This window comes from Pelodiscus sinensis, chromosome 5 (assembly GCF_052426305.1).
Source record: "Pelodiscus sinensis isolate ZL-2025 chromosome 5, ASM5242630v1, whole genome shotgun sequence".
Lineage (NCBI taxonomy): Eukaryota > Metazoa > Chordata > Testudines > Trionychidae > Pelodiscus > Pelodiscus sinensis.
The window spans coordinates 48,910,354-48,925,801 of NC_143056.1; positions in this window are offsets into that span (position 1 = coordinate 48,910,354).

Genomic DNA, 15,448 nt, shown 5'->3' on the forward strand with positions numbered 1-15,448 from the left:
AGTAGGAGGAAGTGACTGATGAGATATAGATGGGTAGAAATTATGGAACTTGATTGGCAGCTCCATAATGATGTACGAGTTCCTGCAGTCCAATTGCATGTATCTTCTGCCTCTCTTTTGTAGCTCGGGAACCAATATTACAGATTAAATAAAAAAATTTAGTTGACTCTGTGTATCTGGCACTGAGTTTGTAAATCCATCTTTTCTATTTCAGTCAGGCTTGGAGGGGTGAGCAGCCTATATAAGTAAAAGAAGAAGTGACATGAATAATTCTATCTTGAACTAAGGTCAAAGTTATCCTCATATGACTTGAGTTGTGTACAAAAAACAAACACCTACATAAGCCCAGTGCCATCAGCCACATGAGATACAGACACATTTTGTCATACATCACAGCCAATAATTAGAGAGTCATTACAGCTACTTCAGCTTTTACAATAACCATATTCTTCTTAGAAACTTATATTAGCATCTAATTCCTTTCAAAGGCAAAAATAATTTAAGTCAAAGCAAAATGGCTGTTCTGTTTTCTGCCCATATGTCTGTACTCATACTGAAGAATTATTTTTTTCCAGGATCCAGATTCCTCTAGGTCATTGTCATCTCAAAGTGTATACTTCTTGTCACATTAAAGTACAGCTGTATTCCCATTGTGTTTTGTATTCCCATTGTGTACATGTGAAAGTGCTTCCATTTTAATATACTACAACTGATTTAAATCAGTACAGCAAGCTGCTGCTATATTTTATGTGATATTTTGAATTAAAAAAATTGGTAGTGACTAGCGCAAAATAAAAAGTGTTCTATTTTTCAAATGGTATAAAAGGAAGAGTTTTTTATACATACATCTGAACCCATCTTACTATAATATAGAAAATGTAGTATCTCTATCACAAAGACAAAATGGTCAATTTAAAATGTATTCAAAATATTTTCTTCCAGCAAATGATAGATCACTTTAAAAGTAACACAAGCATTTCTAAAAAGTAAAGAAGGAAAACAGTAATAGTAAAATAAACATGTGTGGATTTGATTTTGATCATTAAAGGTAGCTCAGATCAAATAGCCATTAATCCCTTTAGAAATATTTATGTTACACAGTTTTGCTGTCATATGATACTTCTGCTTAGCTATCAGTTGGAATCCACAGACTGTAGAATGTCATACTAGAATATATAATCTTCTTAGCAAGGGAAAGGGGAATGTTGTGAAGTAGGAATTATTTTTGCATTGAGGCTACTAAATAATTTTGTCTTACTTATATTGTTTTCAACCATGTATAGCATGAATGAAGGAGCACAATTACAGGATATTATGTTTTAGTTGCATTTTTAACTCCTTGTTCAATGCAAACACTCGCATCCCACTCCAGGACATGCAGCTCTTATGAACACATCATCAGCTCTAACAATTAAGACAAAACCATTTTACACAGGAATACCATCAAAACATGTATGCAAAATCTCTCCATAATCTTAGCATTAACCGCCATTAGAAAAAACAGGTGATAGTAATGGAGGAGTCAATCATTAGAATAATTAGAAACATAGACAGCTGGGTTTGCGATGTCCAGGAAAACTGTATGGTGATTTGCCTGCCTGGTGCAAAGGTTGTGGATCTCTTGAGAAATCTTGATAGACTTATCTGTAGTACTGAGGAGGAGTCAATGGTACAAGTAGGTATTGTGGAAGAAAACATTGTCCTCACTCTGAGTTTGTAAGCAACAAGTAGCCAGAGGCAGTTTTATTACGAGCTGCAGCAAGGGAAAAACTGGTTCGGACAGGGGGGAAGCCCCCCCCTCCGAGGCAGATCTTCGAATACAAGCAATTATGAAGCAGTTTATATACTGTCTATTAGATATAATAACAATAACAATTAGTCTCCTTCCCATTACAAACATCAATGGCTAACAGTTATTTAGTTCCACCCAGATGCTTCTTATCTCAAGGTCCCTGCCAGAGTCAGCATTCTATCCTTATCTCCGTATGGAGGCGAGAGGCAAAGGCAGCGTCTAATTACAGATCTCGCGTTGTCAGGCCACAAACTTAGCCTGACTCTTGCTCTCTTGTTAACAAGACCAAGATGGCTGCACACAAATTCCCTTATTCCCTTTTCCTGCCTCCACAGTACCAATGGCAAGGAGAAGGATAGGAGAGAAGTCCTGGAGGCCAAATTTAAACTGCTAGAAAAGTGAATGAAATCTAGGATCTCAATGGTAGCATTCTCTGAAATACTTCCAGTTCCAGGCCCACGGCGAGATAGACAGGCAGAACCGCAGGGTCTCAATGTGTGGATGAGATGATGGCGTACGGAGAAGGGGCTTAGATTTATTAGGATCTGGGAAAACTTTTGGAAAAGGGGGAGCCTATATAGGAACGATGGGCTGCATCTAAACCAAAATGGAACCAAATTGGAACCACTTAAAATTAAAAAGGTTGTAGAGCAATTTTACACTAAGGGCTGGGGGAAAGCCAACAGATGTGGAGGAGCATATGGATAAGACAGAGACAGCCCTTAGGGGAGGGTCTATTAAATGAGATTCTTTATGTTCTAGTAAAGAGGAGAGGATGGAAGATAATAAAATATGGGTAAGATTAAATGAGAAACAGCTAAATGAAAAAGAGTCCCATTCAATCACATCAGGTAATGGCAGACAGCTATATAGTGATGAGTTTTTAAAGTGCTTATGTACAATCGCTAGAAGTCTAAATATTCATATGAGTGAAATAGACTGTCTCGTATTGAATGAATAGTAATAGAGAGGTAGCCATGTTAGTCTGATCTTACTAAAACAAAAGGAAAACTATGTAGCACTTTAAAGACTAACAAGATGGTTTAATAGGTGGATATTGTTATAATAGGCATCAAAGAAACTTGGTGGAGTGGGGATAATCAATAGGACGCAGTCATATTAGAGTACAAAATATATCAGAAAGACAGAAGAGGTCATGCTGGTGGGGGAGTGGCACAATATATGAAAAAAAACATGGATTCAAATGAAGTGAAAATCATAAATGAATCAAATTGTTCCATAGAATCTTTATGGATAATAAAGTCATGCTCTAATAATATGAATATAACAGTAGGGATATATCACCAATCACCTGAGCAGGACGGTGATAATGACTGTGAAATGCTAAGGTAGCTTAGAGAGGCGATAAAAATAAAAATACCCTCAATAATAATGGGGGATTTCAACTATTGGCGGGTACATGTTACCTTGGGATGGAATGGGTACATGTCACCTCAGGAAGGGATGCAGAGATAAATTTCTTGGAAACTTTTGGTTCTCCTACTGTGTTTTTAAATTTGGGGTACACATTTAAGTTGAGTCTCTATTATGGTGTCTTTGAAAAGTTTCCATGCATCTTACAGGGATTACAGGAACCAAGTGCCATTGTGGTTTAACAACCAAGTAAAAGAAGCAGTAAGAGATAAAAAGGTATTGTTTAAAAAGTGGAAGTAAAATCCTAGTGAGGAAAATAGAAAAGGGCATAAACTCTAACAAAAGAAGTGTAAAAATATAATTAGAAAGGCCAAAAAGGAATCTGAAGAAAAGCTTGCCAAAAACTCAAAAAGTAATAGCAATTTTTTTAAGTACATCAGAAGCAGGAAGCCTGCTAAACAACCTATGTGGCCACTGGATGATCGAGATGTTAAAGGAGCACACAAAGTCTGTGTCTACACTAGCACGATCTTGCGCCAAAGCTGCTGCTCTTGCGCAAAAACTTGCAGCTTGTCTACACTGGCCGTGTGTTCTTGCGCAAGTAAACTGACGTTCTACTGTATGAAATCAGGGCTTCTTGCACAAGAACTATGATGCTCCCACTCAAGAATAAGCCCTTTTGCGCAACTGTTCCTGCTGGTGAAAAAAAAAAGAATTCTACTATTTTTTACTAACGTTCAAGTATTGTAAAATTATTTCCAAAAATTAATTCTCATTTTGTGACTAGCTCTAAATAGCAAGTGCAGCAGCATTGTGGACACACTCACATCATGTCCCTACACTGTGAGGGGAGCTAGCATAAAAAAGTTACATAATTATGGTTAATGGGGAGTTCTGAATAAAGATTCTGTGGTGTGACTGAAGCTGTAGAGAGAATGCTTGATGTTGTATGTAAACATTAATGACACCATTTATCATGGTGCTTTCATAGGAGAAAGATAAACTACAAGGTTACATCCAGTAGGAGAGGGGAAGGATATTAAGGGTGGGATAGATAAATGTACTCAGCACTGGCCTGACACTGCTCCCACTGGAATGCAAGGAAGCAGAGTCATAGAATCATAGACTCATAGAAAACTAGAACTGGAAGAGACCTCGAGAGGTCATCGAGTCTAGTCCCCTGCCCTCACAGCAGGACCAAGCACCATCTAGACCATCCCTGATAGATGTCTATCTAACCTGCTCTTAAATATCTCCAGAGATGGAGATTCCACAACCTCCCCAGGCAATTTATTCCAGTGTTTGACCACCCTGACCATTAGGAAGTTTTTCCTAATGTCCAACCTAAACTTCCCTTGTGGCAGTTTAAGCCCATTGCTTCTTGTCCTATCCACAGAGGCAAAGGAGAATAATTATTCCCCCTCCTCCTTGTGACACCATTTTAGATACTTGAAAACCACTATCGTATCCCTTCTCAGTCTTCTCTTTTCCAAACTAAACAAGCCCAATTCTTTCAGCCTTCCCTCATAGGTCATGTTCTCTAGACCTTTACTCACTCTTGTTGCTCTTCTCTGGACCTTCTCTAATTTCTCTACATCTTTCTTGAAATGTGATGCCCAGAACTGGGCACAATACTCCAACTGAGGCCTAATCAGTGCACAGTAGAGCGTAAGAATGACAGTCCAGGCCACTGTTGATTGCTTTTGAAAATTCCACCCTAAGACAGAAAGGCAAGAAAAGATTCATGTTGCAGGATCAGATGGGGGAAAGAGTTGAAGAGCAGCTGGGGCCATGGCTTCATGGCTGCTGCTGGGGCTGGGACCACAGTACTAAAAATAGCACCATGGCCCCAGTTCGACTCCTGGCACATGGGGCAGCCACCTGCCATGCTGCCCCATCTGACAGGTGCAGGTGTCAGGATGGCAGAAGGTAAGGGAAAGGGCAGGGGGATAACTTAGGAGAAGGTGGGGGTGAGGAGAGGAAGGGGCTTGTGCTGAGGGGAGAGGAGGGGCCAGGGCAGGAGAAGAAAGGGGAAGGCACCAAGGGATAGAGTGGAGGAAAGAAAAATGCCAGGGGCCCAAGAGGAGACAATAAGGGGAAAGGGCAAGATGAGCAGGAATAGGGGGGGAATGGGAAGGTGTCAATGAGGATGGGATAGAGGAGGGGGCAGGGTGATGCTGGGAGAAGAGATGGGTGGGGTAGTAAGGGCAAGAGGAAGGAAAAGAAGAGGGGAGGAGTGGGTGCCAGGAGACAAGGGGTTCAAAGGAGGGGTGGGCATGAGAAGGCATGGGTTGGAGCCAGTCATGTGTGAGGGCACAGAAGGGCCTGAGGAGAACTGGGGCAGAGTGTGGTGAAGGGGTGGACATTAGGGAGGAAAAGGACAAAGGGGGCAGGTGTTTGGAGAGCAGTGACAGTGAGAGGCACCAGGAGGGTGCAGTGGGTAAGGGAAGGTGCACATGCCAGGGGCACTGTGGGGGTGAAGCAAAAGGGCAGACATGGTGTGGGGAGTAGAAGGGAGGGACAGGCACCAGAGAGCAGAGGAGAGAGGCAGGGCAGGTGGGTAGAGGGAGGTGTTAGGAGAGGGGATGAAGAGGGGGGTAGAGAATGGGGAGATGAGCACAGGGGGGAAAGAGAAGGGCAGGTGCTGGGGACAGAGAAAATAGGTAGGTGGGGCAAGTCCCAGGAGGGCTGAGGCAAGTGAAAAGGGCGGAGCCAGGACAGCGGGGGGACTGCAGCAGGCACCAGGGGAGCAGATGGGTGGAAGAAGGATGGGAGACATGGCAGCAGAGGGGAAAAGGGAGAGGTTTCTAACTTGGGTTCCACAGTGGCAGACAGCAAAACAAGCACACATGACCTCAATATTGGTGCACAAGACAAAGCTCACTCCGCTCATTGATAGAAAATCTTTGGGTATGTCTACACTGCAGCATTATTTCAGAAAAACATTAGTTTTTCCAAAAAATCTTCACTTATGTCCACACTCCAATCGCGTTCTTCTGAAAAAAAACGCAAAAGAACAGAGGGGTTTTCTGACATTGGTAAACCTCTTTTATGAGGAAGAGGGAGTTCTTTCGAAAGAAGAGGAAAGAGGAAAAAGCACAGATGCCCTAGTGGCCACTCCGTCCATAGTAATCACAGCTTAAATGTGAGAGAGCCTCCATTCAGTGTGGACATTATCTTCTGAAGAAGCAGATCATTTTTTTGATATGCTTTTGTTGTGTGGATGATCTCTTTTGGAAGACTTTTTTCCAGAAGCTCTCTTCCAGAAAAGCTTCTTCCAAAAGAAGCCTGCAGTCTAGACATAGCCTTAGAGGAAATACTGGTGAAGACCTGCCAAATCAACCACAGATTGCTCTCCTATCAAGCCTGTGACTCTACCTCGGACAAGAAGAGTAAGGAAAGTCAACAGTAGAGTTTCTCCTGTCAACCTCCTGTGGTATAAAGTCTGCGGTAACTTAAGATACATTGACTCCAGCTGGAGTTGTGTGACTTCAGACAACTTTCTACTGTAGTGTAGATGTAACCTCAATGTGACAATGTTACGTCAACCCCCACTGTAGATGCAGGTAGACTGATGGAAGAATTCTTTCACTGACCTAGCTACCTCCTCTCATAGGGTATGTCTACACTACCCTCCTAATTCGCATTAAGAGGGTAATGTAGGCATACCGCAATTGCAAATGAAGCCTGGGATTTGAATTTCCCGGGCTTCATTTGCATAAGCGGGGCGCCGCCATTTTTAAATCCCCGCTCGTTCGAACCCCGTGCAGCGCGGCTACACGGGGCACGAACTAGGTAGTTTGAACTAGGCTTCCTAGTTCGAACTACCGTTACTCCTCGTGGAATGAACTTCAAAGTAGGAATAAGAGATCCTCCGGAAAAGGGCTTTATTCCGGAGGATCGCGCCAGTCTAGACGCTTTTTCCGGCTTTTCCCCAAGCCGGAAAAAAAGCGGCAGACATGTTTATTTAAATCCCGCGGGGGATATTTAAATCCCCCGCGGATTTCCCTATTCCCAAGTTCAAAATTAGCATGCCCCTTCCAAAGAAGGGGCCAGTGTAGACGTAGCCAAGCAGACTAAACAATTGCGTAGGGCCCTGAGCACTCAAAGGGGCTACCTAATTGCTTTTTTACTCTGTGTTGCATGGGGGAACCACCCCCCAAACATTCCTTTTTAGAGCCATCAGTGGGCTAGCATAATCATTAACTATTTAGTCACTAAATTTAGTTAGGAGGAATTTCTTATAACCTACTACACAGGATTTCAGGGGACATGATAGAAACAAGCTGCTTAACAAACATGGACATGGGAATTGCTTATGCTCCAAACTGCTTGCTACACTAGCATTCACTTCTAAAGTCACTAACTAGGTCACCAAAAATATTGTGGTATCACAGACATTACTGTGAAGGAAACCACATTGTCAAGCATCCTGAGGATGAGGAAACAGTGACAGCACTTCTGTTAACAGCCCAGGGCAGTTAACCCTTTCAATGTGAGCACTAATTTGGTGTTTCACATGAGACATTTCCCTCAAAATGATTTTTTTTTTTTTACCCCTGGGGAGAATCTTCTAAAAAAGGCACTAGAGACAGCAGATGGAGACATTCCAGATAGGCTTCATCTCATTCCCCCCAATTTCCATTTGCTAACTTTGACCAGATCTTCTTATACCAACAAATGACAATTTTACCTGAGGTTTAACATACCAGTTGACTCGTTAGGTAAATAAAAGACAAAGATGTTTCAGAGGGCCACACTATACAATGGCGCATCTTTAGCAACATAAGCATGAGGACAAATAATCTAGCTGCTGTTGTAATCAAATAAACAACAATATAATAATCTTCCCAAACATGAGTTCAGCCACCATCTACAATCAGTGTAATTTCATTCCACTTCCAGCTTCAGTGAGCCTTGTCTTTTCTCCAATTTTTGAGCAGTTTGGGGAGAGGGGGAAAATCAAGTGTTTCAAGGTCTTTTCCTTAAATTAACCTTAATAATTTAATGCTTAGAACAGGAAAGAGAGTGAATGCAGTTAGTCAGATTCCTATAACATTATTTCGTTGTGTTTTTAAATCTATAGATTTTCAGGCCAACAGGGACCATTATGATCATCTAGTGTGCCCTCATGCATAACACACAGGGTAGAATTTGACCTCTAATTTCCCCATCAGGTCCCTAATTTCTGACTGATTAAGAGCAGGGTTTCTCAGCCTTCATTGCACCACAACCTTCTTCTGGCAACAAAACATTCTGCATGGTCCCAGGAACATTCTTGAGTCACCATTGCCTGGGAGGGGGCAAAGCCCAAGCCCTGCTACACTGGGAGTGGGAGCAAAGCCTAAGCATTGCTGCCTTAGGGAGGGGACAAAGTCAAAGCTTGAGGGATTCAGCCCTGAGCGGGGGTGGAGACTATAGCCTGAGCCTTCCTTCAACCCTGGGCCACAGCAAGTCTAATGCCACCCTTGGCAACCCCTTTTTAATGGGGTTGCCACCCACTTTGGGGCATAGGCCCTGACTCTGGAGCTAGAGCACCTACAGGAAACAACTGGTGGGTGCTGAGAACTCACTGGCAGTCCCCTATCAGCGCTTCCCCCCTTTCTGCCCCAGCACATCCTGTCTGCAGGCTGCTCCATAGTTCAGAACCTCCCCCTCCCTCCCTGCATTTCCCACCCATTGCAATCAGCTGTTTCACAGTGAGGCTTCAGGGGAGGGGAAAAGTGAGGGTGCGATGTATTCGGGGGGAGGGGACAGAAGTGGGTGGGAAGAGGTAAGACAGGATTGGAATAGAAAGGGGGGTGGCCTCAAGGGTAGTGGTGGAGTGAGGACAGGGCCTGGGACAGAGCCAGAGATCCAGCACCCTTGACACAGTGGAAAGTCCATGCCTGTGCTTTCAGGTCCTGACCTACAGTTTGCAAATCACTGATCTCTAGAGTGTAACTTATAGAAAGGTCTCTAGTCTTCATTAAAAGACTTCAAACGATGTACAGTTTGCTCCAGACTCTGGTAAATTGTTCCAATGTAATTACTCTCACTCTTAAATCTTTATTCTTGATTTCTGGTCTGCTCTTGTCTAATTTGATCTTCCAGTCATTGGATCGCCTTATGACTTCGTCTGCTAGATTAAAGAGCCCTTTATGACCAAAATCTTCTATGTAAGTATTTAAGCTTTTTAAGTCCCTTGCTGAAAGGCAGGTTTTCCAGACCTCAAATCATTTTTATAACTTTTTTCTGAACCCTTTCCAGTTTTCCACTGATGTATACAGTGGTAATACCACTTTCCTAATCCTACTTGATATTCCCTTTCTTATATGTCTAAGGGCTTGTTTAAACACAGAAACTGCATTGGTATAAGATTATTGATATTGTACCATTGAAAAAACAACATTGTGCCCTTGTACTCGTGCATGTCACAACATTTGTGAACAGGCAACAAGATCACTACACGCATGCAATGCTGTGGATAGGTACCTAATGTCCTCCACACTGCCTGCCAGCTCAGCGTCTTTTGGGAATTTTCTCCTGGGTACTTTGGGATATCATCTGGGGTCATAGAGAATTGTGGGAGCTGGAGTCAAACACCCAAACTTATCTCTGATATATTCCATAATTTGCACTCACCTGTGCTAGTTCTGAACTATTCCCCACCTATATGGCTGAGGATGGAGTAATGTAGTGGTTTTGTCTGATGTTAAGCCAGGACATATGATCCTGTTGCACAGGGATAGACACTGAAGCTAGACTGACTCAACACAGAAGAACTTGCACATAAAGGAAGTGGATGCAACTCCTCGTTCTGTTCACCGGCTACATTTGGTGCAATGAGTTTCTGAGGTAGTCCAACAATCATTATTTGGTGGGACTTGATCATTTTGTAGATCTAGAATGGCCAGCATTGGTTCCAGAACTTTATGTTGAAGGCCACATTCCTGGAGTTGTGTGAGGAGCCTGTGTCTTGCTGCGCAATGACATCAGGATAAGAGCTGCCCGTAGCATGGAGAAGCAGTGGTAATCACAGAGTGAAAGCTTGCAATTTCATATTGCTACTGCTCAATGGGGACCCCATGCTGGTATGGGAAATCTACAATTGTGCAGTCATCACTGAGGTGTGCAAGGCAATCAAGCTGCTCAGGACAGACTGGACAGTGCGTAGGAAATAATGGAGGAATTAGGTTCCCTAATTTTAGTGGAGTTTTAGGCAGGCTGTCTATGCCCATTTTGCAGTGGCGGATATAGGGCAGGGCGAGCGGGCGGCTGCCCTGGGCCCCGTGCTTCAATAGGCCCCGCGCCAGCCCCACTCGCCCTGCCGTGTATCTGCTGCTGCTGCCCTTACCTTCTGGTGCCTCCTCCACCACTGTCTTTCGCTGCGAGTCCACGAGTGCCTCTACTAGCTAGTGGCGCGCGCAGCGGCAGCTCGTTGCCATGGAGGCGAAGGGTGATGCCTGGCCATGGTGCCTGGGTATCCTGCTGCTCCACCCTCCTGCCCCACCCAGAGAGAGGCTGGGGGTGGTGCGGTCTCTCCCCCGAGGGGAGCCCAGACCCCTTTCCTGCTGCTCCCGGGGGTAGAGCGACCCACCCGCCAGGGAGACCCCATCTCCTCCTGCCAGTCCCCACCTTCCCCCACTTGTGGGCACAGCATGGTCCAGCTCCACAGACAGCGCCCCCCCACACACACACGTCCCTGGGAGCAGGGGGAGTTGCCAGCTGCCCCCGCCCAGCCAGGAGCTGTTTGAGAGGCTGAAATGGTTATTTTTGCCTGTCTGATGAGTCAGACACCCCTGCCCGCTGTTCCTCCCTATGGCCCATCTGTGCGCCATCCTCCACGTAGCCACACCCTGCCTGCCCCCCAACCCGAGTAACCACACGCTGCCTGCCCCCTCAAGTCCCAACACCCACACGCTGCCTGCCCCCCAAATCTCAGCACTCACACACTGCCTGTCCCCCCCAAATCCCAACACCTAATGCTGCCTGGCCCCCCAAGTCCCAACAGCCACATGCTGCCTTCCCCCAACACCCAACACTGCCTGCCCCCCCCAAGTCTCAACACCTACACTCTACCTGACCCTCGCAAGTCCCAATGTTGCCTGGCTGCAGAACACCCAACGCTGCCTGGCAAATACCAGCCATGGGCAGCCAAAGAGAATCTACTGTGAGCCAGGAGCATTTTGTAGGTCTTTTGATTATATCAATTGAAAACAATGTGGGCTGTGTCTAGACTGGCCAGTTTTTCCGGAAAATCAGCTGCTTTTTCGGAAAAACTTGCCAGCTGTCTACACTGGCTGCTTGAATTTCCGCAAAAGTACTGACTTCCTACTGTAAGAAATCAGTGCTTTGTGCAGAAATACTATGCTGCTCCCGTTCGGGCAAAAGTCCCTTTTGCACAAAACTTTTGTGTAAAAGGGCCAGTGTAGACAGCTGAGATTTGGTTTCCACAAAAAAGCCCCGATCGCGAAAATGGCGATCGGGGCTTTTTTGCGGAAAAGCGCGTCTAGATTGGCCACGGATGCTTTTCCGCAAAAAAGTGCTTTTGCAGAAAAGCATCCGTGCCAATCTAGACGCTCTGTTCCGAAAATGCTTTTAACGGAAAACTTTTCCATTAAAAGCATTTCTGGAAAATCATGCCAGTCTAGACGTAGCCCCTGTGTAAAGAAATGGACTTTACTGACATAATTGAAGAATGTGCTGCCAAAAGAGCTAGACAGCTATAATAGACTTAAATACAAATTAAAATGTTTAATTATTAATGCAGAATTGTGTTTAAGAATGAATTAAAATATAATTAAAATAAAAATTATCCAGCTAAATTCAGTTTCTATCAAATTTACCCAATTCACATTTAATATGAAAAATAGCCTTCAATTTGCGCATTTGACGCCTTTTTTCTATTTTGTCTCCAAAGGGGGGCCCCACAAAATTGTGCTGCCCTGGGCCCCGCAAAACTCTCATCCACCCCTGCCATTTTGTGTGCCCCTCACTAGCGTCTAAGTATGTAAATTCAGAGGGTCATCCAATGCTCCCAAAGGCCCTGGTGGATCACTGGGGTGGGGAGGCATGTCTCACTGATATTAGTATTGGCTGATCCAGAAAAGCGTGTGTTGCAGAATGTTCAGGGAGTATTTGACAAACTGAAACCAGCAATTCTGTCCCATCCCCATCCACCACCCCGATGTTCCAGTTGATATTAATGTGAATAATAGGGTTTCTGGGTGATTCTGCTTTACCCTTTGTTTTCCTGGCTGGGTGGAGAGTAAAAAGGAACTATTAGCTTCAGAATGAGTGTGGAGTGTGCCTTCAGAAACCTAACGGCAGACGAAGAGTCTCATAATGCAGCTAGATCCCAGCAAGGAAAATATCTTATCTCTTATGTCTGCCTTTTGTGCACTGCATATCTTTTATGAAATGAAAGGAGAAATTCATTCACCTGGCTGGGAAAGTGAAGTGACAGCTAATGTTGAGCCTCTGGATACAAGTGCTGGTGTCTGCACTTAGGGTTAGGAAAGCTCTAAAACCTGGTTTTCAAAGTGGATCAAGGTGGTAAAATATTTCCTTGACCACATAATTATAAAGGATGGGCCAGAGTACTTGTCTCTATTGTTAATATTATTTGATTTCAATCTATTGCTGTGGTTGTTGCTTATAATAAAAAGACACCTTATTTCTAAGACACTTGTACTGTATTAATAATCTATATTAGTACAGGAGTTATTGACCAGTAGCTAAGAGTGAATTGGAAATTCTGAGAGCATGGTGGCCATAAAATCAGAAAGCATAAGAACATAAGAATGGCCATATTGGTTCAGGCTAAGGTCCATCTAGCCCAGTATTCTGTCCCCTAACAGTGGCCAATGACATTTGCTCTAGAGGGAATGAACAGAAACAGGTAATAATCAAATGATCCATCCCCTGCATGTCATCTTTGGTTCTGTTTACTTCCGCAGGTGCTGGGGGCAGCGAGGGGAGCACGTTGCAGGATCCTGCTCACTGAGGCTACGTCTACACAGTGGAGCTATAGCTATTCCGCATCTTTAAACACAGCCATTATTTTGAAATATATTTCAAAAGGGCATGCTATTCTGGCATCCCTATAAGCCTTGTTCCACGAGGGTTAAGGGACTTGTCGAAATAGCCTTTATTTTGAAATTTGGCACTTTGTAGACAGCACCAAATTTCAAAACAAGCTATAGCAAAATAACCTCGAAATAAGCTACACAATTTGCATAGCGCAAATTGTGTAGCTCATTTCGAGGGAAGGGTGCTGTGTAGACACACCCTGAGGGATTACTGATTAATCAAAAAACATAGAACACTGGTTCGTGCTGGGGCGCAGGCATCCCATCATAGAAAAATATTCCAAAGTCCTTCTTTTTGTCACTTAGAAAAGCAAATGTGGACTTCAGCAAAGGTCTCTTGGGCAAATACTGCATTCAAGTCCTCAGGATGGTGAATATCATTCTCCTTGCTTTGCAAGTTCAGCATCTTGCAGAACTTATCCTGGAAATACTGGGCATGGGAGGGGAGGAGGTGAATAGGGTCTTGCATTGCAAGAGAATATTCAGTAAAGAAAATTAACCTCCTGTAGACAATGGGATCCTAGGGGATATATCCCTGAGAAGGATGCCAAAGAAGCAGCGAAGGGAGCTGTTTAAGAGCTCTGGAGGCCACCTGGGAAAATATCCAGCCAAGCTCTTTACCATGATGAAGTGCTGATGGAGTGACATAGGAATGTAGTCCACTGTGTTTTGTCCTGGCAAATCAGCTCTCTGCCATAATGGATGGGCAAAGATAAAGCATTACTTGTTCAAAATGTTCTCTGCAATGGAGTCTTTAGGCTCAAGAACAGTTCGTATGAAGATTAACAAGCTTCTCGAGCTGAAAGTCATGGCACTAAGATCATCGAGTGTCATTCAATCCTATGACCTAAGCAAAGGGCTCTTATTATATGTTTTTTGCTCTACCTCACGGCATGATGAACATTCAGTGTTTTGAGGTCTATGTGGTTGAGCCCAGTGCCTGCTGTGTATTTTATCTTTCCACTGATTTCTGAAGGAGAGATGGTGGGTGTGAGTAAGGCACATGCATGCATTTGTGGAGGAGGTTGTTGCATCATAGAAAATCTGGCTGGAAAGTACTATCACTTTTGTGTTACTCCTGCTCTATTCTACCTTGGTTGCACTACAGATACTTCATAATATTGCTACTAGTGCACCTCACCCCGTGTTTGCTCTGTGTCATTAATGGATTTAGTTGCATGCTTTAAAAAAATATCATTGTGGTTTGTCATACAGTTGAGATAGAAGTACTGCCATCCCCTAACCCTGTCTTTTGCTCTAGCAATGATTGCATTAACAATGTGTCTTTCTTCACTAGAAGAAAATGCCTTTGTTTGCAAAACTGCTGATTGTTGCCAATCCCCTTGTCCCATATCTTAGGCAAAATATTGGGGAGGAGGTGTAGTTTGGAAAGCCAACTGCAAAGTTTTAAAAATGGGATTTGGGGCAGCTCACACCCCCAGCTGGGGGAATGCTGAGTGTTTTTAGAGGTGGTGGAGAACTTAAACAACCTTACCAGTGAGGGGGAGGGAAAATAGCTGATGACGCTTGTAACAGTGCCAGTGGTACTGGATGAAAAGAAGGACACTTCTCCCCACCTTCCTAGCTATTCCCATGCACAGTTCCAACATTGGCAGTGGCTAGAGAGGGCTTTGTTGGGCTTTAAAAGCTAGAAAATAGTAATTTGACCTCAAACTTTGTGTAAGAATTGGCTTCCTTGAGTTCTCCATTGTGTTGGGTATGCAGATTCTGGCAACTGACCCAGGTTTCAGGCTGGCTCTGCATTAAGCTGGATCTGGATCACTCCTGGACTTTCCAGAGAGCAGCTGTATTCACTTCTCATTAGCATTGGGCAGAGTTTTTACATATGAAAATTTTATTAACCCAAAAATGTGGTTTTGAAGTGACTGAAACTATTTGTGAATTCAGGTCATATTGAGTGAATGGTTTCAACCAAAAAAACCAAAAAAACACAAAAACCAACAACAACAAAAACATCAAAACCCAAACATTTTTTTCTCTCAAAAAAGTCAAAGCAGCTTGTTTGACATTTTAAAAACAAAATGTTTTGAGACGTTTCACTTTGAAATGATGTGTTGTTTCAAAATATAGTTAGATTTTTTTAAGGGTTTTAGAAACACACAAGCATGAAATCAAATAAAAGACAGAGAGGAAATTGTTTTGTGCTGAAGAAAAAAATTTTTTTTGACCTGTAAATGAAATTTTTATG